Source organism: Pseudorasbora parva, chromosome 9 (genome assembly GCF_024679245.1).
Source record: "Pseudorasbora parva isolate DD20220531a chromosome 9, ASM2467924v1, whole genome shotgun sequence".
NCBI lineage: Eukaryota > Metazoa > Chordata > Actinopteri > Cypriniformes > Gobionidae > Pseudorasbora > Pseudorasbora parva.
Genome location: NC_090180.1, coordinates 42,699,429 through 42,724,243, shown reverse-complemented (window position 1 = coordinate 42,724,243; position 24,815 = coordinate 42,699,429). Strand labels below are relative to the sequence as shown.

Below are 24,815 nucleotides of genomic sequence, written 5' to 3'. Positions count from 1 at the left end.
ACAGCCACCATGTCCTGATACGGTCCGACAATATGTCTGTGGTATCATATTTGAATCATCAGGGGGGTCTGAGGTCAGGCCCACTATGCAAGTTGGTGCACCAGATCCTCCTGTGGTCCCAGGGGAAACTGTCGTCTCTCAGAGCAATGTATGTCCCAGGGGACCAAAACCAGGGAGCAGACATCCTGTCGAGGCAGGGGCTGAGGCCTGGGGAGTGGCGACTCCATCCCGAGGTGGTGGAGGCCATGTGCGAGAGGTTTGGCCCAGTGGAAGTGGATCTGTTTGCGTCTCGAGAGATGACCCACTGTCCACTGTGGTTCTCCCTCAGGCATCCGGCTACCCTGGGGCTGGATGCCATGACGCAGACGTGGCCGAGGTTACGTCTGTACGCATTTCCCCCGATCGCTCTGCTCCCAGGAGTTCTGTAGCGGGTCCGCTGGGAGGGCATCAACCTTCTTCTAGTAGCACCCCGGTGGCCGACCCGAGTTTGGTTCTCCGACATCGTGGAACTCCTAGAGGGCTCCTTGGTGGCCCTCCTTTCGGGATTTGCGAAGAGGCAGGTTGGGCCAACCCTCACACCTTTATAAGATTTTACAAGCTGAATCTCCCGGCGACACCCGGGGGCCAGGGTGCTCCCGTCCAAAGTGTGCCTGGGTGGGGTCAGCTTCACACTAGGACGGGCATGATGCGCTGTGGCATAGTTGGTATTCGTTCCCTAGAGTGTCGTCACTCGACAACGCAGTGCGAGTTCCCTCGATAAAGGGAACGTCTCGGGTTATGTCTATAACCCTTGTTCCCTGAGAGGGAACGAGACACTGCGTCTCGTCGCCACACCTTCCATGCAGAGTGCCCGCTTCATTGCAAAGCTATCTTTACTATGTGCCAGCGTCCTCTTAAAGATTCCACATATGCCGTCACATATTACGTCATGACATAGCACCAATCAGATTGGTGACAGATTCCATTCATGCTTTAGAGACCTCACGTTGCGTTCCCCAGAGTGTCGTCACTCAACGACGCAGTGTCTCGTTCCCTCTCAGGGAACAAGGGTTATAGACATAACCCGAGACGTTTTCCCAGTTGGTCTCCCATCCAGGTACTGGCCAGGCTAAGCCCTGCTTAGCTTCAGTGGGAAACCAGTCTTGGGTTTGTTGTAAAAAAATGTTTTTAAAAAAATCTACAGACTCAAAAAAATTTTTTTTGAGGTTTGTTTATTTTCATAGAACAACTATTTTTGGTTCCCCAAAGAACCTTTCAGTGAACAGGTATTAAACCATTTTTTTCTTAGTCTGAAGAACATTTAATAACCCAAAGAACCCACCAATTTTGCGCAATGGAAAGGTCCCATGAATGTTAAAGGTTCTTTAACAAACCATCACCAATAAAGAACCTTTATATTTAAGAGTGTGGCTGGGGAAATGGCATTAACCATAAAATATTGTTAATCTTAAAACAATTTAAAACTAGTTGTCAATATGGCATTTAAAATAAATGCCACATTAATCACTTTTATTACCAAGCACCCAGCCAAGTTAGATTTTTTACATTCATTAACTGCTTGGTAGAGATCTTTCATTTTTCAGGTTTTAGTTGTTTATTTGAATGAACAGAAAGTGTCACCTCTTACAGAAGCAGCTGTTTTCTCTACTAAGTATAATTCTTATGTTCATAAACAAAATTCTAAAGGTGCTGTGATTGTGAGTAAATGTAATGCAGATAGTGACAATATGGAAATCGGTGAATGTTTTTACTGCTATGAGGCAGCTTGCTCCGCTTTGAAGTGGAAATCTAGCAGAAAGGCTAACTCTTCAAAGAGTGGCCTTATTGAAAGTCGTATGCATTCACCAGAATATGCATCTTTATCAACTGCTGAGTCCAAATTCGAACTATCGATGGAACAGTGTCATTTGCTAAGTTGAAGTCTGAAATCAAACTCTACTCCTGAATTTGATCCCTTTGTTTCACTGTTTTCTTGTTAATAAATCCATTGACATCATACATTGTGAGTAAGCACACATTCATTTATTTATACAAACAACATCCATCCAGACAGTTATGGAAGTAAAACATAACTTATGAACACTGTGATGTATTGCATATAACATGAGAAATAATAATTAACCATTAATCATACGAGCGGCTTTTCATACCTGTGCTGGAGATCAGAATTGTCATGAAGAGCGTGAGAAGGTGAATAAATTCCATCGCAACAGATGGAGTCAATCCAGCAGTGGTGATACAACACCAGTTGTCAAGAAGTGAATTGCTTTGTCTGAAACACTCAGTAAACCTTATTTAAATGGTCTTGCCAAGAAATCTGAAAGTGCGCGTACATTATAACATATTGCCAAACCTAAATGTAGCATATGTCTGTCCTATAACCTGTCCTTGCATCAAACCCCTCTGAGAAATCAGCAAAGGAAGACCTGACTGCTATATGGTTAGGTTACTAACCTCTCGTCTTTTTCGTGTGTGTGTGTGTGTGTGTGTGTGTGTGTGTGTGTGTGTGTGTGTGTGTGTGTGTGTGTGTGTGTGTGTGTGTGTGTGTGTTTTATAAACCACTAGCACTTAGTCGTTTTTGAGTGCAGAACAAAGTAAGCTGCACTTGTCAACCTATAAAGATTGTTTTAGTCACCCAAATCTCATCTCATGATCTTGTATTTCATCCCAATAGCTTGGATATTTTAAGAACATTAAAGGGTTAGTTCACCCAAAAATTAAATTTATGTAATTAATGACTCACCCTAATGCCGTTCCTCACCCGTAAGACCTCCGTTCATCTTCAGAACACAGTTTAAGATATTTTATATTTAGTCCCAGAGCATATGCAGTCTATGATTAAGGATTCAATCAATGATTGATGATTCAATGATCAATGATTCGGATCGCCAGTGTCACGTGATTTCAGCAGTTTGGGAGTTTGACACGATCCGAACTGCTGAAATCACATGACATTGGCGACCCGAATCATCTTAAAATGTGCTCTGAAGATGAACGGAGGTCTTACGGGTGAGGAACGTCATTAGGGACATTAATGACATCAATTTCATTTTTGGGTGAACTAACCCTTTAAGGTCAAACACATAAACAAGTATGCTCAACTGACAAAACAAACCATTTATGATCATCACAAAGTCAACAGGGAAGTACAAGTTGTTCTCCACACAACAAAAGTGAAACGTCAAACAAAAAAGTAAGGGCACTTGATGTAGCTAAACTGTATACAGCATATTAGATTAGCTCATTCAAACTTAATGTCAGGTTGTCTTTTTCACTTGCATCAAAAATGTGGGATATAGGTCACCATTTAAATAATTGAACTTCCAACAGAGAATACATAAAGCTCATGATTTTGCAGCACATGCATAACCAGACTTAAAAGAGCCTGGGTTGTTTTGTTCTGCTGTTCCAGTAAGTAAAAAAGAAAAAAAAATAGCTTCTTTTATCTTCAACTTTGCCTTACATGGTGGCCTGTTTAACTTATAGACAAATAGAGAGCGGTGAGAGAGATGAGATAACTGAAGCTGAAACCCACGTCCTTCCTCTTTTAGTGAGGACAGCTGCTGCTGTACAAAGCGGTGCTTAAATTTACTGTGATAGATCATATGGTTTTAGTTTAAGAAACTTTGGCTTCATTATATTTTCTTTACCGATGGTGTGAGGACACTATTGCCACCTACAACATTTCAACGAAGTGCCTCTTTTAATGTGTCATTATACTTGGTTTCTTTAATAGGGGTCTTTTTAGGGGGTTTTGCTCCCACGTGGCATCTTTTGAGAAACTAGTCTTGTGACCTGAGCTTCTCCTTATTTGGGCATTCTCTAGATTGCTTCCTTATTATGATCTTGCTTGACTGGCTTGATTTAAAGGTGCTCTATGTTTTTTTTTTTTTTTTTTTCTCTATGTAAGTTCACATAATTGTTTCTCAAAAAACAAAAACAACAACAAAAACAAAGCTATATCCAGTTATTCTATTTTGAAATGTTTATTCCATATCAGAATGTCTGCCCACTGTCAATTTATCCAATAGTATTTCGACACCTCGGGTTCGGCGGGTTGCCAGTTGATGGAAAACACAGCCAATTGCAGCCATGGAAGCCAGCAAATGAACTAGGCAGGCCCGGTTACAGAATCAAAGCAACGGCTCCACCATAGCATTGTACAGTGAGAAATGTATGATTATTTATATCAACAGTCATCCCTTTTACTAATAATTGGAATTTCAAAAATATTTTTCTACAAATGATCTATTAATCTTTTAGTCTGCCTTTACATTGCTTTAATGCGTTACTAGTATTTTAACATGTCATCTTCCTGTGAACCTGAAAAAAAGGTTTTAGATTTTAGATTTTATTAGATTATTTGGAGCATAAAAAACTAATTTATATATTTTATTTTAAATTCCTATGTTATGCTATATCCTCTGCTCTGTAGAGGACACCAGAACCCATTTATTGAGAAAATTTAAAGACATGAATAGACAAACAATGGGATTTTTTTATCCGTTTTTTTTAAATAATTGTATACATTTTTTTGTTTGTTTGTTTTTCGCCAAAATTTGTATAAAGATGATTCTTAATGTTATGAAAGATACCAAATAATTTGATATACCATTTTACTTTATGCAATATGTGTGTAAACATGGCCATAAATGCCATTCCTATTCTTGGCAATGCATCTATAGACTATCTCATTTGAATATTAATATGTTTTGGGACAATATGTAAATGTAAAAAGACATGTAATAATATTTTCATAAGAATGTCTTATATTTCATTAGAATATCCAGACTTAAAACTGTGTATGTTGTCAGAGAAATTTGCTAAAATATAATGTCCAAAACCTCTAATAATGGCAAAACCTGTAATCTGGGTCTCAGGAGGATATTTCTGTCTCGTGCAGAGTGGCGCGTTTGAGGGTGCTTATCACACCCATAGAACCTGGCCTGGAACTAGGTCAGAGATTGCAGATCGTACCCTGCATCCTGCGCCTGCATCCAACTAGCAAGCTATATGACCAGAGCCATATCTAAATGTGGATAAACCAACTCATCAAATTACAGTGTAAGGCTCGTTGCGTTTGTTTTTCAATTGCTCTCCTTCCTGTTGTGTCCTCAATCTGGCAACCTGCATGAGTCTGAGAAGGATTAATTAAGGTGTGTTTAATTACCGTAGTTAGGAGATTTCAACTTTTGTATAAAGCTTTTGTAAAGCCGGGTGCACACTGTGCAATTTTGCCCACGATTTGGCCATCTGAGACAAATTTTGCAAATAATCTGCCACCTTTGATCGTTAGTTTGACATGTTCACCGACTGTCGATTAATGACCGCTGCATGCAATCAAATTTTACCTCAGACAGAATTCTGGCAGTGTCAGAAGATTTGCCGGGCAATCCTGCAGTGTGGCTTCTCCTACGACGATCATCAAATATCTCGGTTTTTCAAGACAAACTATGATCAAAACGAGAGCTAGAGATTTCTTTGTATAGCCTCCATTTCAGTCCCGCTTGTAATGCAGCTCACTGTCACCGAATACGTCATTCATTGATGATATAAAACTCCGGACGAGTTTTCTTGCGTGAGTCCGTTTTTAGAGCGCCTTGACTATCGTACAGTCTGACATTAATGGCAACTGAGATCTTAAAGCAGTGGCTCAGTGGTTCATGTAGGTTGTCTACAAACCGGAAGGTTGGTGGTTCGATCCCCGGTTCCACCTGACCAAGTGTCGAGGTGTCCATGAGCAAGACACCTAACCCCAAACCGCTCCCGACGAGCTGGATGGCGCCTTGCATGGCAGACACCGCCGTCGGTGTATGAATGAGTGTATGGATGGGTGAATGTGAGGCAACATGTAAAGCGCTTTGGATGGCCATAGGGTCTGTTGAAAGCGCTATATAAATGCAGTCCATTTACCATTTACCATTTAAAGTGTGACATGGCTTACATTGGGGATCATGTTCGTACAGTCTGACAAGCAACATTCACAAAGGATTTTGAAAAATCACAAGATGCAGCACCCATTAGATGCTGGAAAATCATCCCAATGGAGGTAACAATCCACGGGGGAAGGTTGCTGCGCGCGTTCAGTGTTTTCAGCTGGGCAGAGTGCATTTAATTCCAATTTATCTGACTCCATTTTATCATCATTTCGAATTTCGATCAGAATGGCAATTGGTTATTTGGTTATTTAATAGTTAATCACAAATTTAATTATTCTGTTTAACCTTTTGTTGAAAGATTCATAACCTCTTAGAGATCGTAAATAATTCAGAGTAAGTCAGAATAAATCAAAGTGTAACAATTATTAACAGTCAGGTAAATATATAATGTCAATTACATAATCAATTCAGAGGCAATCCATACATAATATCAAATAATCTGAAGCAAAGAGTGAGAAATGCATTCCTGACTTTCTGAACGTAATGCTGGGTATTTTGACATACGATGTTACGGGCAGATCTGATTTACAGTATTGCGCCTTGAACTTTCTGCTACATTGCCTTAAGTATTCAGACCAGACAGTCACTTCTTTCAAATGGAAACATACGTTAACAAAGGGAATTTAAACTGAATTGCTCTCCCATTTGCCTGGATTGGAAGAAGAGAACAACTGGCTCCAGAAACCACACCCATCATACTATGCAAAATATCTGTAAGCTCTAAAAAATAAATTAAAAAAATAAAACACTTATTATCTTCTTGAATATTTCTGTGGGGACTAGATTTTGTACCAGTTGCACTGAGACATTTCAAACAATATCAAACTTAATATACTGTATTGTAAGAATTAACATTTAAATCAAATTGATTTGAGGTGTTCTATGTGATCATAGTATGGGGGGGGGGAGTAGTAAGTAGGATGGGGGGAAATTCAGGTGAAGGAAATACATGTAAATTAAAGCTATTCTCAATTAATTCACTCAATGTGGTGTGATCTGCAAAAAATGTCCTTTGTCCTCCACCGTTGCTTTTTATAGCTTTGCTATTTCAAGTTCTTATTCTCATAATAATTACAACTTGTGAGATGGAATTTTTGGAGAGCTCTGACTTACCAGGTGACCGCTGTACCACCTGACTGCTGCATATTAATTTAGGCGTTGATAGTGGTGCCATTACAGTAATTATGATATGGCGTGAACACGAATCATTGTCATCGGTGAATCCAGCCATTTGTGAAACAGCTGCATTGTCATCAGAGCTCAAGCAGCCCCTCTGTCTTGAGAAGCAGCGCAGAATGAACCAGTCGGCTGCTCTTGAATTGCTCTCGCTTTACTTTGATGGCATCACAATCACAATGAGTCAAGTTGGACAGTATTTCTAACTGGCATGCACTTTTTCAAGTCAGATGGCAATCGGTCTGTGCAGCACCGCATCAATCGAACGCGCTTGGCAGAACACAACGATCCAATCAGTTCCCAATTGACAAATCACGTCCCTCCCTACATTTTTTTTCTTGTTTGAGAAGCTGATTCCCTTGGATATACATCACAATAAGGAAAAAAAAACTATAACTACCATTTCATGCCGACACAGCCACTTAAAACTAAATAAAATTGAGTAAAACAGAAAGCTTTTGTGTCCATGTGTCCATGTATGTGCTAATGTAATTTAATTAGCTAAAATCACCTTTACCATAGGTATATGTAAAATAGTATAATTTGTATGGCAAAACATGTCTGTAGGCCTTTTTTTGCTTTATGAAGGAGTTAAATGAATTAAAGCTCTTGCTTTATATGTCATTAAACTTAGCAGTGTATAACAGATATGTTATGCCACATTCCAGGCCTTCCGTAAGCCTTGTTTTTCCATCCTTCTACCCATGAAACTGCACTGGAATGGCCGTCAAACCTGTGACTTCCTACCTGTGAACTCGTACTAGATCGATGTACTCCCAGTTACGAGTTCTGATACCACATAGCCTGCGAAACCACAATGGCAGCCGAATCTTTTTTTAACCAGTTCTCGCTTTCTCTAGAATTTGAACTCTTGACCTTGGTGTTGCTAGTGCCTTGCATGATCAAATGCTGCAGTTGGCCGCTGATGCTCCTTTTGTTTTGTTGTTTATGCATATTTTATGATTAAAGTTACATTTAGCACCTTCCTTCAGCTTGAGTTGTTATTAAATTCACATTATTTGGTTCCATCCTGCTAAAATAGCCACAAGTGCTGAATTACCAGAGCATGTGTGATGCTCCACTCAATATTCCGCTCTATGCAAATGTTCAACTCATCCGCTCACAGCCCAAGCGAACGAACCGCTCACGCTCACCAGTAAAGCGGCGTTTGCTCAAATTCCGCTCTGAAAAGAAATTTCTTTGTATTGCACTACATTGCTGTAGCCATTAAAAAAATAGTTTAATATTTATGTTTAATATTATGATGTTTTTTTTTTTTAATTTAATCTGTTGATTATGAAAAGTTAACAGCATGAGTGAGATGGGACACATAAGATGCACAATATGTCAGAAGACATGGAGTGGGTCAGAAATGATTATGACGACTTAATTAAGTTTTAATTTGTAAAAAGCAGTTTTTTAAAGTGAGTTCCATTTTGTTTAAATTTAATCTTAATTTTAATGAATATTTCATCAAACAATTGCCTGGATTTAATAATAAAAGAAGCAAATATAGCAATACCAATGTACCGTAACTCAGATTCAGGGTGTCTCCTATAGGCCAAGAGGTGCCATGTTGAAAATCCAGTGGTCAGTATTCTAATATAAGATACACAAATTCATGTGGCTTTGCATGGTTTAAAACCACACAGCTGCTACCACTTAGGGTGTACTCACTTTTGTTGCCAGCTATTTAGACAATAATGGCTGTACGTTAAGTTATTTTCAGAGGACTGTGAATACTGCTATACTATATCTAAAATGCACACCGACTACTCTAAAATATATCCAAGTTTAATTTATATAGTATTGTCCCTTTAGAAGATATACTAAAATGGTTGCTGAAATGTGAGTGGTGGACTCACTTTTGTGAGATATTGTATATTGTACGGTGGAAAAAAAATATGTATTACTACAAATAAAGCTCTTATGATTATGCTATGCTAGCCACTTGATAAAATAGTGTTGTCTCTGTGAGACATGATACATGATATGAGATTTAAACATAAAGATTCAGGTTCAGACGTTCAGTATAGTTAACAATAACAAAGATAAATAAAAGTTTTATAAGTCCAGTTCATTATTGCTAATTCCAACATTTACTAATGCATTATTGAACAATAACCATGAACAGTTGGATTTTTATTAAAGCAGCACTACTTTTCAACCTTCATAATATATTTTCAAGACTCTTGTGATGATAAATCAATTTAAAATAGGATGAATGACACATCTGCCATAGCCTGACGGGGTCTGTATCTGTTTCGGGTAGTAACCCGAGAACAAAAATAAAAATTTGACTGCTTTACGCCAATTACGTCAATTCCACCAACACCCACACTTCCTTACATTCTGACGTGGAGCCCAACTATCGTTTGTTTGCCAGATGTTATAGTCATGTCCGAAGCAGCACAGAAAAATAAGAAAGCAAAGGTTTTGTTGGAGAAAAGCAATAAGAGGAAACGAAAAAGTGATCGGTTTAAAGGCAGGACTAGGATCAACATTGGACCAGCGTTTGCTCGTTGGCGTGAGCTGAAGGAGGCGTGCCCGACCGATGCTGTCATGCTTGTTATGGTGATTACCTACCACTCAAACATTGAATTAAAGTATCATAGATTCTGTAAAATGGTAACAATAGATAGCCAGTGGTTCCCAAACCTGTCCTGGAGGACCACCAGCCCTGCACATTTTGTATGTCTCCCAATATCTGACACACCCATTTCAGGTCTTGCAGTCTCTACTAATGAGCTCATAAGTTGAATCAGGTGTGTCAGATGAGGGATACAAACAAAATGTGCAGGGCTAGTGGTCCTCCAGGACAGGTTTGGGAACCACTGGACTAGGCTACTATAATGATGCTGGCTTGTAAACAAGAGCATTGCAATCATTTGGCGTTTGAAAAAAATAAAACCCATGATATTATATTCATATGACATGCTGAAACATATGCCACTGTACCTGGGATGAGGACACTTCACTCGCGACGTAAGCAGAACAACTGCATGTGAATGCCTCCTGTAGTGTTCAGGGTAACTGTTAGTTATGCGCGGTTCGGCTTTTTTCCAACCCGCAGGTCCTGCTTTTATGAAGTTGTTTGGCCCGCCCCGCACCTCACCACTGCATATATTTTTACAACCCGCCCCGCACCCGCGACCATTAATAGACATACGGGGTCCGCGGTTTATGAGACGACCCACGCATCACTAATTCAGGGCTATCGTAGTTGTCATGTCAACAAATGTACTCGTGCATACCCTGATGTAGGACGACAAAGTTTATGACAGTAGTAGAGGACAATATTTTTTCCCAACTGTAGGGTGACCCCGAGAGCAAAAGTTACCAAGTGCTGCTTTAATTAACTTTAAACTAATGGTGTTTAAACTAAAGGTGTTGTTCATGATTATTTTATGTTTACTAATGCATTAACTAATGTTAACTAATACAACCTTATTGTGAAGTGTAACCCAGTCGTTCACTCTAATAAAATCGGAAATTGAGGGTAAGGTGGCTATGACGTCATTGACAGATGATGCAATGACACAAGCTTTTACACTAGTTAAAATTGCTGATTTATCTGGAATTAAACATTGCTGGACACATTTGGGATAAAAAGTCAACAAAATGTATAGCATTGTTTTAGTGTTTTTTATATTTTATTCCAAAGATCTTACATACTGTGCCTTTAATAATTACTTTTAAGATAGAGATACTGTTTGTCTGGCTCAAATCATCATTACACCCAAAAGAAAAAGGAACATGACCCAAGTAAGAGAAACAGATCCTGTGGTTGATCCATTACTGCTTGTATCTAAAAAGAAATGGTAAGAAATGTAAGAATATGTCATTTCATATCATATTGATGAAGGTAATTCATTTGTTTACAAAAAGCTGAGATTTCAGCTGCAACAAACAATTCTGAATATAGCCCTGACTTACATTTCAGTTGAGAATATACTAATCTGAACGCTACAAAAATGTACTCAACTTTGAGTTGAAATGCTACTCATAATACTTGCTTATGATGGTTGAGTATATTGTAAGCCTCTGAATTGTAAATTCTAAATGTGACACACTACCAAATTACTTACCAACAGTTACATTGTATTGGCCAATAATAATATCTTCATCTCCACTTGTTCTTGCTGTGTAGAGTCCACTGTCTTCCTCCTGTGGGTTCTTCAGAGTTAGAGAGTAGCTTCCAGTATTGAAATCTACTCTCTCCTTGAAGAGAGGGTGAATTTGTACTGAATTTGCTCTTAAATCGTATACGACTACAATATTTTCATTATCCTTAAGCCATTCCAAATGATCAAATGCAGTCCCATTGACATGTTTTTGTACAGGCAGCTGAACAGAATGTCCTTTCTGCACAGTTTTGGCTGATGGTTGGATTATGTCACTGGATACTGTGGGGAGAAAAAAAATTATGACAACGTACAGCATTTTTTAATTTAAAGATGACCTATTATGCTTTTTTTATTATGATTATTTGTTTGTTTTAGTTTGTATTGTTGCTGTTTGACTGTGAAAAAGTTGATAAAGTTACAAAGCACAGTCCCCCCAAAGGGAGTTATTCTGTATCAGTAAGCACTGCCACAGCCATATCACCATGTAGCCAAAGACTGGTTGCCCACGTTTTATATCCTTAGTCTGGTTTGCCCACTTCCAAACGTTAGGCAGACTATGGGAAAATTGGTATTCAAGCTCTTGGCATGACCCAAGGAATCTATTAAGACCAGTCTCATGACAATAGTTTAAATTATTCACAAGCTATCAGCATTTCTTCAGTCCAAAAGGTGGCGCTGTCTCAACTTTTCAGTACTTTCTGGGCAAGGTGCCAATGAAACTTACGAAGTTTCGCAAGGATGCATTCGTAAAATAAAGCATTTTTACGTCAAAATTCAAAATGGCTGACGCCCAAAATGGCCGATACATGAAAATTGGTATCATTTGACTTGGCATGCTGCACCGAATCTAAAGAGATCTAAATACCGAATTCTGGTTGCCCACTAAGGCTAAGCAGGGATGAGCCTGATCAGCACCTGGATGTGAGACCTCCTGAGAAAACTAGGTTGCTAAACTTTGTTTCTAAATAAACAAATCATGAAGAAATACTGTATCTACAGTATCTTGCTGGTTAGAAAACAGATTAAATGTATTTCTCAAGTACTAACTGCACCAATAGAACCATGTGCATTCTGTATTAAGGGAAGTTACTGAAGTTTGGGAAGTCGTGATGTTTAAAAAGTAGTGTTTAATGACAATGTCAGTAATATTTGTTAGTTTTGTATGCCACATTGTTGCCATGGACACACGGAAGACGGCAAAGAAGCGAAACTTCTCCGACGTGGAGATCGAGACCATCACCAAACACAACATTTTTTTTTTTGGGGGGGGGGGGGGGGGGGTGGGAGTTTAAAGAGTGGGATTAAAGCTGCCCACAAAAACAAAATATGGACCCAAATTACGTAAATAAATCAAATTTGAGCGTGCCGCACCCCAACGTCCATATTGATAAATCTCAAAGTCACCGTGGTTTTGGGTGTACGCAAGGGGTATGCTGGAAAATTGGTGTACGCACTTTTGATAAATGAGGCCCATTCTGTGTAAACAGTACACATTTTGAATGTCTCTCTTTTATGACCCATCCATTTCAGTTCTTGGAGCAGGGATGTGCAGCTTCGGTCACATTCCTGCAGATTTCAGCTCCAGCCCTGATTAAACACACCTGAACCAGCTGATTAATGTCTTTAGGGTTACTTAGGCCCAATCCCAATTCTATTTTATACCCCTTCGCCTTTTCCTTCCCCTGTTCCCCTTACCCCTTGAAACAGAGCGGCAAGGCTTAAGGCTAAAAACATTGTCCTAAGAAATGGAACATCATTACTACACCATTAACCATCATCATACGCCGTTGGACTTTTATTAGTGTCCTGTAACATTTAACCAGTATTTGTGGGCTATATCTAACAGAAAAGAGCACATTTAACAAATTACTCACTCCCAAAGTAGCGCAGTTTGCACTGTATTTGGACTTAATAAAACGGCGCTTGTTTTCAATTCAAAAATGTACACGCTATCAAGTGTCCCAAGACAAAATTATACAGAACATACAAGACTGGTGGAGCTGCTTTTCCTTTGGGCCAACTGTTAATTTTGTTTATTAATCATTCTATTCCGTGCTGATCCACTGGCCGGTAGACTACAGATATGGTTTTGTTTTCTACTGTCTGTGGAGCAGCGATAACAGAGCTTGCAATGTAATATAAACTAGTTAGGTGTTGCCTTGGTAATGCGAGTTTAATATAATAATAATAATAATAATACATTTAATTTGTAATGCACTTTATATTAAACAAAATCTCAAAGTGCTACAGAATTTTAAAAAATCATCAACAACAATAAATAAATGAGTAAATAAAATAAAATAAATAAAACTGAAAAATAAGAATTAACAAATCAATCAAAAGCTCTGCTAAAAAGGTGGGTTTTAAGACCACGCTTAAAAGCATCTACAGTCTGTGGAGTCCGCAAGTGTTCAGGGAGAGCATTCCACAGACTGGGGGCCGCAGAGCAGAAGGCAGTTTAAAGATGATACAGGTGATGTAAATAGCGACTGTGTTATGAAGGTTATTTTTATTTTTATACAGTTATTTTTTTAACTGTTATTAGTTTTTGTCAACACAGTCTCACCCCTACTCGTCAAATGTTGCCGAACGGTCAAGGGACCCTGACGTCAGCTGTTGACGCACAGGGTACCCCTAAATCGCCATTTTTCGACGTACTGGGTAATCCACTGATTTCAATGAGAAACCTAGGACGTCATAAACAGACGTGTTGGGCATGTGAATGTTATCGTCATGATGGAATTTATTGGGTTATAATTGTTCCATTATGACATGTTGGAGTGTGATTCTCAATTTAATCAGCCAGCACAATTGTATTTACATTTATTTACGCTATGATACACGTTTGAAACAGCAGTCAAACCCCACCCAGCCCTAAACCTACCCATTTGCGTATTATATGATATAAAACACAGACTGTAACAGACAACAGGCACACTTTATTGAAAAATTCCAACTATTCCGAGGCCAAACGATTGAATTGTGAGAAGAAAAGACCCAAAAGCAATCACCGTCTCTATCCGCGCCGCGCGCCGCGCGCGCCCCGGCGTCACACTGAAGACGCCACAGGTAGACCCCTCGGCGTCACGCGATGGACGAACTGGGAACCCAATTGCTTTCAGTGGGAAACCTTTGGCGTCAACATTAGACGGCAATTCTATCGGTATGAAATCGCGCTGAAGAAGTCTCATTCAGAACACTTCGCGATGTTTGGCATCAGATCACGTGTGCCACATGTTGGTGAGTAGTCATACATATTATGTCCTAATATTTGATATAAAGTATTTTCTGCTTGTCGTTATCGATCATGTTCAGTCACTGCATTGTATCTGTCATCATCTCCACTGAGGCTTTGCATTTCTTTGCTTTCTAAATAAACACACCTTGCTAATAGGGTAATTTAACACTGTCACGTGACGTGCTATAGACCTTTAAACAGTTGTTAATATTTAATAATAATTACTAGTATAGTTCCAACGTGGCATTTGTAGTAGAAGCACAATAAAAATAAAAAAACAACACTTGCCATGCGTTTACCACGGTATTGGTAGTTTTAATGTGATATTTGTTGTAAATAAACAATAACCACAACAATTGGTAGTATTAATGTGATATTTGTTGTAAATAAACAATAACCACAACAATTGGTAGTTTTAATGTGATATTTGTTGTAAATAAACAGTAGCCACAACAATTGGTAGTATTAATGTGATATTTGTTGTAAATAAACAGTAGCCACAACAATTGGTAGTTTTAATGTGATATGTGTTGTAAATAAACAGTAGCCACAACAATTACCATGCTTTAAATGCATTTTAATGTAAAATCCAAATAATGTTATTTAAATAGTATACTTTATAATGCTATATATTATATATTATGACTTTTTTCTCTCTTTCTTTTTGTGGAGAAGTAACAGAGAAAACCGAAAGCTGCAACAGCAAATATTTGTAATGGTATGTATGTGTTGGTTTGAACCCTTTATCAAACATTTTATTAAGCATTTGTTGTTACTTATTCTTACAAATCCCATAGCTCAATCAGTAAGAACATATTCCCAAAGTCTTAATAATTCACAAGATTTAACAAGTTGTCAAATTCGTATGATTCTCGTACATATAGCTCTGGAAAAAGACCACTTAACATGGATTTCTAAATGTTAAGTGGTCTCTTAATTTTTTTTTCCAGAGCTGTATTTGTATATGAAGAGTTCAGATGCAAAAGCCTCAAAAAGCCACTTCGGTCACATGACATCAGATATTCAATTATTTTTTCTTAATCAGATCAGTTGCACTGTTTATAACGTCCCGTTTGCATGTAAATAATTTATGTGATCACAAAATCAAGTGAGTTATCTACATTTTCAAACAAATTCATATGATATAGCTTGCTATTATATACTTTTAATAATGGGAATGCACACATATCTGTGAACTTATTACATAAATGTATTTAACATTTAATTATGCATCGTTTTTTTACAGAAATAAATCCTACAGTTATGTATAAACTGACATCATCATCATCATGTCCTGTCCTGGGCACATTGGGCAACATGTGTCCTCCAACATATTCGATCTGTGGCCACGTTTTCACATCTTCTCATGGAACACCGGCATTGAGGTCTTCGTGAAACATCTGTCTCATATCTTCCTTGGTTTTCCCTGTCTCGTGCGTCCTCCTGGTGGTGTCCACTTCATACGTGTTTTTGGGTGTTGTTGTTTGGGCATGCATAGGACATGTCCAGTGAAGTGCACCCTTTGCTCTGTCACAGTGTCTCAAAGTCTTCACGTGGAGTCTTATGATCTCTTTGATATATGCAGAACCAATATTCATAAACTGTTCTTGATGTCTGCCTATGCCTTTATCATCAGGAGTTTTAGTGAAGGACATATCTATTGCCATCCACTGGTTCTAGTCATGCATTGACTTCATGATGCTATAGTCCAATGTATATTTCTGCATTTGTTGTTTGTTTGAACAAATGAAGATAGTGAGAGTTAATACCTTTTGAAATCAATAATTATTCATTAAAACTTTTATTACAATGGTCACTAAAGTACATGTCTACCATAACTACCTCTATCATTATTTCATTATATCACTACCTTGTTAATGTAACTGTAACATGAATGTACTTTATAGAAGTATTTTCTTACTTAAAATGGTTAACATTTACAATAATCATCAACTATTTTAATTGGCATTTAATTTAGTTACAATAAAAGTGAACAATAATCGCAAATATATAGTATTAAAGTTTAGAATGTAAAATGTTCTTTTTTTGCCTATAAACATAATATATATATATATATATATATATATATATATATATATATATATATATATATATATATATATATATGGGTACTACATTTGTATTTAAACTGTTTGACATTAAATATTGGAATATGCTTACAAAATTGTGTGCATTCATTGTGCTTTTGTTATATTTGTTTTAACTCCAAGAGTTCAGATTATAAAGGATGGCTTAAAGAACTTTATGCTTGTAGACCATTGCATAGAAAAAGGATTCTCTTTCAAATATATGTATTATGCATCAGTTTAACCACACAAAGAAGACTTTCGTTTTAAAATGTGAGTTTTATTATTTAATTAGAATAAATAAATATTTAGCAGCCTAAATATTAAATCTTTAAGGAATCTACCCCTTCAGTTGAACCGGATGAGATGTGATATAATTTACCATAAATGGACAAGTAAGTGTGACGCCTCTGTTCAGCTGGGTTGTCATTGGCTGTGACTTTATCGCAGAACGCGCTGTGATTGGACTATCTGTTTTAACCCATATAAAACGGCGTTTCATGTTACAAAGTATGTTTTGGTGTTATTATGTCAGTAATACGTTAAGCTAACTATAAAGTGTCGCTATGTTGTGAGAAATGACTCCTTTACTGAGAACCCAACCCTAACCCTAAGCATTTCTGCACACTTCTATGAACTACAGCGCCATGTTTCCCATTGCATTGATACAATGACAGATATATGGGTAATGTAGTTTAAAAGGTTTCATAATGAAACAATAAATGTTAAGTAAATAACATATTTAATGGACAACTGGATATTAAAATATGTTCATTGTGCAAACCTTTATGACATATATGAGGGCCGAGCTGAAATTGTATATTTTACTGTGAGCACTTTTAAAAAAACCTTTATGGCAGCTTTCCATATATGTCTGAAAACTGTGGCCAACATTATTTAGTAAACATTGCATATGCAGTTGTCCTGCCAATTTTCTCTGTGATACGCTAACCAGACTTTGAGTTAAAGCCATTTGAAACATGCTTTTTTTTTTGCTCTTCCAGGGGCCACTTCTGGGTCCCTGGAGGTGTAAGGGCAGTACAACATACACAGATCTATTCTCCTCATCACGGACAACAAACTTTGAGTCACATTTAAATATCAGAGTATTTTGTCTTTTCTATTCTAACGTCATGCTTGTATTAGGTTTTGATATTGTAAGACCATCTGATGAAATACAGAAATATTTGAAAGAAATGTTGTAAAATAATAATTATTACGTTTTATTTTCTTTTATGGATAAACACTAATAAATATAATGGATGAACCTGCAACAACTTGCCATTATCCACTTTCCAGAGTAAACAAAAACTATTTATATTATTTACACTTCATTATTACTAATAAATATAGGACCATGCACCATTAAGTAATAATAACATGAGACATTATCACAATTTCATCTACACCCTCTTCACGTACCTGGCATCAAAAATGTGCATGCTTTAATTTGTATTGCAGTAGTAGATGTACCAGAATGATCAACATGGATCATCTTCAGTTAAGCTTGAAGTGTTTGTAATCCTTCCCTTTATTTCACTGAAAACTGACATACTTGTCACAGCATGCAAGTATATACAACTTTTTGGAGAATTGTACCAAATATAATATAACCAGATAAAAAATGTTTACTTCTCAAGTAAAATATTCTTGGTAATTAATTAGATAACCTAAATAAACTTGTTGAATGTGTATTTACTGTACCAAACACCATACACAATACTCATCATACTTCATCACTCAACACTTTATTGGAGGATACAGTATACAGTTGATAAAGTAGAATAAAGTCAAATAAGATTCAAGATAAATAAAAATGGGTTTTAAAAAACACATTAACATCATATTAATCCATTCACAGCTGCTGAAGCCACACAAATGAGTGCCACATAATCCCATCCAGTCAACTATGATACAGAAAACAGATTTGATATAGTATTGGAAAATAATGATTCATTATTACAACTAGACTGGTTTCTGTCTCTTCCCTCTATCATGTTCATGTTCTTCTTCTTCTAAACAGTTCGCCCACTTGTACCCTACAGTATAATCAATGTACAGATGATGTGATCACTGATGTTGTGTAGCCTTTTCTCAACCAGAGGAAGAAGTCGTATAATCCGGCGTTCTCCAGTCCTGGTCTTAAAGTAAAACAACAAACACAATTCAGATTAAGTTTAATGTACAGTCGGGTTAACCTATGTTCTTCAGTAAACTCTCCACCTCAAAATGGGCAGAAATGCCAATTCCTGATTTAAATTTACAAAGCAGCAGTCAGTACATAAAATAATATACACATTGAAGCATTATGTATAATATTGCAGCCCATAATATTAGCCAAGTACTGAACAAAAACTAATTTACCCATATCAACAGCAACCTTTTAAACAGTAGATCTTTTAGAAAGAACTAACCAGATATTTCACATAATTCAAAGAACATTTACTATTTGATTCCTAATATGTCCCAACTCATTATCTTCTAAAGCTACCCAGAACCATCCATGGTCTACAAAACAATGGAGAAATACATGGAGTTATAACAACTAAATGCTTTTTCCCACACTTGTCTGCTTTTATCTAAGACAAACAGACGGAGTAGTTTTTAAGAACTGAAGGCCAAAAGTGTAATAATAATTGTATCAAAAAGGGAAAACAAATATTTACCATTTTAAATAAATCCAAGATACAGAACCTCATTTGCTTATTTTAAGAGTTATTAAAAGATTTAGACATGAATAATGGTACGTATTTTATCAGAGTAGAAAGAATGATCACTGTTGAAATGAATAGTCCTTTGAGAGATCAACATCAAATGTTGTACTACATATTACAGCATTGCTTCAATACAAGACATACCAATAGACTTGCACATTTTTCTGTCTTCTTCGGGCACAAGATGTCCATCTTCCTTCCTCACCCTAAACAAAGGACTTGTTTTCTTAGCTTCGATATAAGGTCTGGTCTTTCTTCTCTTCTGTAAAACAAGAAAGTCTCACTTACTCTGTGCAAATACTATTGTTTTTAAAACATATAAATTAAGACAGTTACAATAAAGTTAATTTACCATAAGGTGAGCATTTGATGAGTATATATACTAAAAACTGTATATACTTTAGTATATATACTGATACTGATAATATTCAACTTTACCTGTGAAGGGCTGATTACGGCAAGACTCGCTGAGAATCACTAGAAGCTCTTGTGAGGGTTGACTCTTAAAAGAGCTGTTGAGTTTGATATTGTAGAGATCTTTTAAACAAAAATAAATAAATAAAAGTAATCTGCAAGTAATCCTGCAAGACAGAAAGAAAGAGGAAATTGTATTACATTGCATGCAAGTTGTGAGTTCATACATAACTGTTTCTTGCTGTAAAAAAACAATGCATAATTAAATGTTAAATACATTTATGTAATAAGTTCACAGATATGTGTGCATTCCCATTGTTAAAAGTATGTAATAGCAAGCTAGATCATAAGAATTTGTTTGAAAATGTAGATAACTCACTTGATTTTGTGATCACATAAATTATTTACATGCAAACGGGACGTTATAAACAGTGCAACTGATCTGATTAAGAAAAAATAATTGAATATCTAATGTCATGTTACCGAAGTGGCTTTTTGAGGCTTTTGCATCTGAACTCTTCATATACAAATACAGCTCTGGAAAAAAAAATTAAGAGACCACTTAACATTTAGAAATCCATGTTAAGTGGTCTTTTTCCAGAGCTATATGTACGAGAATCATACGAATTTGACAACTTGTTAAATCTTGTGAATTATTAAGACTTTGGGAATATGTTCTTACTGATTGAGCTATGGGATTTGTAAGAATAAGTAACAACAAATGCTTAATAAAATGTTTGATAAAGGGTTCAAACCAACACATACATACCATTACAAATATTTGCTGTTGCAGCTTTCGGTTTTCTCTGTTACTTCTCCACAAAAAGAAAGAGAGAAAAAAGTCATAATATATAATATATAGCATTATAAAGTATACTATTTAAATAACATTATTTGGATTTTACATTAAAATGCATTTAAAGCATGGTAATTGTTGTGGCTACTGTTTATTTACAACACATATCACATTAAAACTACCAATTGTTGTGGCTACTGTTTATTTACAACAAATATCACATTAAAACTACCAATTGTTGTGGCTACTGTTTATTTACAACAAATATCACATTAAAACTACCAATACTGTGGTAAACGCATGGCAAGTTTTTTTTTTTTTTTTTTTTTATTGTGCTTCTACTACAAATGCCACGTTGGAACTACACTAGTAATTATTATTAAATATTAACAACTGTTTAAAGGTCTATAGCACGTCACGTGACAGTGTTTAATCACCCTATTAGCAAGGTGTGTTTATTTAGAAAGCAAAGAAATGCAAAGCCTCAGTGGAGATGATGACAGATACAATGCAGTGACTGAACATGATCGATAACGACAAGCAGAAAATACTTTATATCAAATATTAGGACATAATATGTATGACTACTCACCAACATGTGGCACACGTGATCTGATGCCAAACATCGCGAAGTGTTCTGAATGAGACTTCTTCAGCGCGATTTCATACCGATAGAATTGCCGTCTAATGTTGACGCCAAAGGTTTCCCACTGAAAGCAATTGGGTTCCCAGTTCGTCCATCGCGTGACGCCGAGGGGTCTACCTGTGGCGTCTTCAGTGTGACGCCGGGGCGCGGCGCGCGGTGCGCGGCGCGGATAGAGACGCGGTGATTGCTTTTGGGTCTTTTCTTCTCACAATTCAATCGTTTGGCCTCGGAATAGTTGGAATTTTTCAATAAAGTGTGCCTGTTGTCTGTTACAGTCTGTGTTTTATATCATATAATACGCAAATGGGTAGGTTTAGGGCTGGGTGGGGTTTGACTGCTGTTTCAAACGTGTATCATAGCGTAAATAAATGTAAATACAATTGTGCTGGCTGATTAAATTGAGAATCACACTCCAACATGTCATAATGGAACAATTATAACCCAATAAATTCCATAATGACGATAACATTCACTTGCCCAACACGTCTGTTTATGACGTCCTAGGTTTCTCATTGAAATCAGTGGATTACCCAGTACGTCGAAAAATGGCGATTTAGGGGTACCCTGTGCGTCAACAGCTGACGTCAGGGTCCCTTGACCGTTCGGCAACATTTGACGAGTAGGGGTGAGACTGTGTTGTTTTTGTTCACATCACTCAAACAGTGTGTTTAGCAAGTTGCATAGAAAGTGATCAATTCTGAGTTGCAACATCACTACATATATTCTAGAAGCGCAGTAGTCTGTGTGTACAGGGAAATTCATCATACCCCTTTGTTCGGTGAAGGGGTATGAAGGGGCAAGTGTGGTCCTGAAAAATCTCAGTTTGAAGGGCGATATGGCCTGTCCCCTTACCCCTACCACTCAAAGCAGACATAACATGTGACATAACTGTTTATATTAAGCGCAAGTAAGCAGAAAACCTCAACTTTCTGTCCCATAGCAACTCACTCTCTGAACATAACCTGCTTCAGAGCCAGGGTTAGTTTGCTTAAGTGGTAGAACCTATACAGATGTTTTATAAATAATATAACCAAATTTGTTATATAGTTAGATTTATATAATATTAATACAATATTATATATAATTCTAAAGCACTGTTATAATGTTTAAATATTTATTCAATTCAAATATATTTATTATTTATTTTATTGTCATCTCACACATGGTTCTGCAAAGATTACTTATTTAAACAAAAAAAGATTGAAAAATTATTACACAGCCACCAAATAGGTGGTGATGTGCACCAAGTAGGTTATGTAAGAGTTATATAGAGTCTGTTTCGATAGTGAATTATTGATTCGTTGCTCTGTTGAGAATGTCTTTTTGTGTTCATACTCTGAGACCCTGTCCCAAATGACCCCACTTTCGGTCTTGTGGACTTACAATGGCCATTGCGTGCGCGTGTCCGTTAAGTCCACAAGACCGTAGGGTGTCCCATTCGTCATTTATTTAAACTTAAAGAAGGGTGCTCGTGAGTGCCCCCTTTACGGCTGCTATGCGCCCTCGATGCACACATCAGCTGAGCCCGCAAGTTTGCGAGCTACACAGAGGACTTCCACATGGCAGTCAAAGTGGCATTACATTGTGAAAGTGCGGACTCAGAGGAAGACCGTGAGGGTTTAGGATGCCATTTGGGACAGGGCCTGAGTTGTCTGAACTTATTCACGGACAAGTTTTTGGAACCAGCATTCTTTGAGTACGCAAGGTTTGGGTTAATCAACCGAGAGTTCAAGGTATATGTGATGGTAAGCTAACCTTGCTTTCTGGAATACACCCCAGGTTTTTGCAGTGATTGGTGCCAGTTGCTGGAGGAGTGATTTTTATGTCCCACTAAATTCACTCTCAATAAAAAAAAAACATTGCATACATTTGAATAAATTATTGTTTACATTTTGTGAATAGCTCAGCATTTCTGAATTAACACTACAGTGTGAAACTGAACTTGAAATGTTTGTCTGACACTATATATAACCTATAAAATACGCATACGGTATACATATTTTTTGTATATAAAACGTATTAAGGCTAGCCTACCTATTATAGTAAGATTTAATGTAATAATTTACAATTTAATTCGAATGATTAGACTGTTGTTCATAGGATCACTCTCGTTATTATTTGCCTTGCTTCTGCTAGTAGGCAGCAACTTCCTGCTGTCAGCAGCCCATGTCTCGCTGAACCTCTTCTCCTTACGGTTAAAAAATTATTAACATAAACATGAGTCAAATTTCCCCTTTCTGTGTGCCAAATTTCACAACTGTCCTGCAGGGTTTTTTTTTTTTTTGTGCTCAAGAGCGGTAGAAGAACACTTTCAGTCGTTAGACCCTAATAACGAAAACAAGTTAATACAAACTACCTTAAATCTTACTTTAAATTCAAGCTATATATTTTTTGAATAGTTTGAGAATCATGACCTGTTTGAATATTTATGTATTTAATATTTGTTTATTTTTTGTTGTTCAGACAATCAATTATTTTATGATTATTGTGGTCCAATGACACTTAAACAAAGTTATTTTTAAGCAGTTGGTTTAGTAAAAGGCATGGAGAAATGGTACGTAACATCTAGCTTTCAGATTTTCAGGACCAAATCATGTAGTTTAATAATTAAAAACAACAGAAAAAATCTTTTTGTTATTTCAGAAAGAATGTACTTTGAATAGTGGTCTTAGTACCTGTGATGGTGATCAGAGGACTGACAAAGATCACAACGAAGGTCAGATGCTTTAATGCCATTGTTAATAAATCCATCGAGCAGGTTCACACTCACATTTATCACCAGACAGCTCAACGGAAGGGGAAGGGAAAATGTATGACATCAGTTGAAACTTGGTTGAAATCAGCATTAAACAAAAGTTACAACACATACAGTACTCTAAAGAGCCTACATAGTACTCTAAAAAAAAAAAAAAAAAATATATATATATATATATATATATATATATATATATATATATATATATATATATATATATATATATATATATATTAGTCAGGCATTTTTATTGATTTACAGAAGTAAGCATGTGACTAACAGTTTATGACTAAAAATGTTTCCATAGTTATGCATGGTAGAAAGCAGGGGAAACCCCCCTATTTTTCATTTGATCTACTGTGATTTTAATGTTGATATTAAAATCTAATTTTCATGGTAATATTAATGTGATGTAAAATGTAATGAAAATGGGACAGAGATCATTTCCACTGGTTTAAAATTGGAAAGGAAATATAAACCATGCAATATGTTGCCGGGCTTGAGTAGCAGAGGTGATGTCTCCACCTAGTGTTCAGCCGTTTCAGATGGATTATTTTCACATCCTTGTATCTGTTCACTACCATCAGCAACTTATAACTTTGTTCCCTTTCAGTACCCTCCCTACGAATTGGGGATCACTTCTGGGAGCAGATGTCGATTGCTGCATCGGAGGGGGAGTTTCAGTCCTCTGGGGATGAAGATTCGGCTGTACTGTCTCCCTCTGGGAGAGTGGCAACGGTCGAGTCGGACCCGGAGTTGACCGCTATGCTTTCCTGGGCCACCGAAAAGGTCGGGCTTGAGTGGAACCCTCCACCACGTCCCGAACCTTCTAGGTTGGACGGTTGGTTTTTCGGGGTGGGTCGCGTTGGTTCTCAGCGTCCCGCCCGGGTACCTTTCTACCGGGAGGTGCATGAGAAGCTGAC

At 37.1% G+C, this 24,815-nt stretch overlaps 2 long non-coding RNA genes across 2 annotated transcripts; both read right to left on the bottom strand.

Moving 5' to 3' along the window:
- Positions 1-10,760: 10,760 nt before the first annotated feature.
- Positions 10,761-23,936, bottom strand: LOC137089743 (uncharacterized). The gene is made up of 3 exons (XR_010907780.1): positions 23,813-23,936; positions 11,204-11,521; positions 10,761-10,923 (listed from the first exon to the last, which is right to left on the bottom strand). It is a non-coding gene; the product is annotated as an uncharacterized lncRNA (long non-coding RNA).
- On the bottom strand, positions 19,288-20,508 carry LOC137089742 (uncharacterized). Its single transcript, XR_010907779.1, has 3 exons — positions 20,465-20,508; positions 19,720-19,862; positions 19,288-19,543 (listed from the first exon to the last, which is right to left on the bottom strand). It is a non-coding gene; the product is annotated as an uncharacterized lncRNA (long non-coding RNA).
- Positions 23,937-24,815: the final 879 nt, after the last annotated feature.